This window comes from Austrofundulus limnaeus, unplaced genomic scaffold, assembly GCF_001266775.1.
Source record: "Austrofundulus limnaeus strain Quisiro unplaced genomic scaffold, Austrofundulus_limnaeus-1.0 Scaffold429, whole genome shotgun sequence".
Classification (NCBI taxonomy): domain Eukaryota; kingdom Metazoa; phylum Chordata; class Actinopteri; order Cyprinodontiformes; family Rivulidae; genus Austrofundulus; species Austrofundulus limnaeus.
Window position 1 is genome coordinate 118,626 of NW_013952831.1, and position 2,180 is coordinate 120,805.

Sequence of the window (2,180 nt, forward strand, 5' to 3'; positions counted from 1 at the left end):
CACTTTATAAATAAAGTTGATTTTATTTTAGCTAACACGTTTAGCTTTACCCAGTGCTGGCTCTAGCCTTTTTGGTGCCCTAGGTTGAAGTGCACCCCCCCCCACCCAGCTTACAAATAATTACTCTTTTTTTTCTTCTGCAGTTTGGCGCCCCTCCAGCAGATGGCGCTCTAGGCGACCGCCTAGTTTGCCTATGCCAAGAGCCGGCTCTGGTTTTACCAGCTCAGTTTCAGCTGATCTGTAAAAGCCTGAAACTAAAACAGAATGTTTTTTTAGTGGTCTCTGTCACCAGAGCTGTTTGTGAGAAACAAACATTTTGTGTTTTTACTTGACAGAAAAGGGGAAAAAAAAAAAATTTCAGTTTGTTGTTGCAGAAAACGCTCTGACTAAAAGGTCAGTTTTCCTCTAAAAGTCCACCAGTGGAACTATTTCAGACCGACTCTGTGAACCCTGGTCCTGGTCCTGGTCCTGGTCCGGTCCTGAATGAAGAACAAGCAGCAGCAGTTTGGGAGTACAAAACCCACAGAACACAACATGAAAAATGCATTTGTTCATCTCACAGACGGGGGCTGTAAATGTCCGAGCGCCCGGCTCGGTTCTTTAACAAGAAGAGTTGTTTCCCCCCGGAGAGTCGAGGGTCCAGAGGTCAGCAGCCAGAACCCAGAACATCTCTTCAAATGATCCCACAACGACTGAGTTTTAACCTCGGCTCGGCTCGGCCTGCTGAGCCACGCTCCGTCTCTCAGCACGGCTGATTTCTTTCAGAAACCTCYCAGGAGGTCGTGTTTTCACCCAAACTGGACTCAGTTTCAGTTTCTCACTTTGTTTCCAGGGTTACTAATTTAAAGCTTTAATTTGTTTTATTTTGTYCTTCTTCACCTGCTGGATGTTTGTCAGGCCCACTCAGGGTTTCTCATGTTCTCTTTGTTTTTTCATCATTTCTGATTTTATTTGTGATTCCCAAGCTGTGCTTCAGTTATTGTTTGAAGTTTAATTTTATCTGCTGCCTCGGGGACTTTTTCTGAATTTGGATGTGTTTCAGTGCACAAGTTTGATACGGCAGCCAAGAGAAATATTTTGACTTTAATTTGATCAAAACAGTAACTAAAAMCTGGCTCATATGAACTCTAACAGAAACACTAAATGAAGTCGTGATTTAATTTATTTTATTGTTTTGTTTGGAGAAAAGTTTTCRTCGATCAGATCGTCTTCCTTTAGATAAGGAGGGAGAATAAAGACAGATCAGAATTCATCTGTAGACTCAGAATCTGATAAAAACAACAAACTTATTGAAAGTTTAATGATTTTTAGAAGAAGGTGTTGAAAGTTAAAGACATTAATCTTCAATCAGAACCAGGATAAAAAAACTGAATACAGAAGAAACTAAAACAAGCAGAAAATATTTTACCTKTAAATAAATTAATGTAAAAGAGCTGAAACTGCTCTTAAAGCAGCTGAAATGCTTTCAGCAGCTCATTAAAGGCTCACCGTCCTCCTCTTACTCCTGTAATGATGTTTGATTCAGACCCAACTGGACCCGGAGTYCAAACCATCGGTTCTGATCGATAACAACACGGTTAGCTGGATTCCTGAGCCCAGACACAATATGAGCCGAAACCCATTTATCTTCAATAAAATGAAACAAACCAAAAGTTATAAAAGTTAAAAGAATCAATAAAACAAATCAAGAAGAATCAAAGGTTTTCTGTGAAACATGAGCGGAGAAAAGCAGAACATCTAGAACATGTATGTCATGACTGAGCTTGGTTGATCAGAACCCCAAGATGCAGAACTGAGTGAGGAGGCAAAAAGTGATTTATTAAAACAAAAACAAAGAGGCTGACGTGGCAGCACACAAGAACAAGGGCTTTGGACAGGAACATGACCATCAAACAGTAAACAGAGAACAAGGATCTGACAAAGACTGAGGACAAAGGACAGAATATAAAGGAAGAACTAATGAGGTAAAACAAGAAACACCTGGGGAAGAAACATGAGGATCAGGTGTGAGTGGGCGGGGCTACAGCAAAGGCAGACAGGAGGAAGAAAACAGAAAACTCAGACTAAATCATAAGCACAGACACAAATCATGATGTAATGGAACTAATACTTTTATGTTTAAGCCAGTAATTCATGACATCCTTTAGTGACCTAGGTCTTCATGACATGCTGTTCATCTG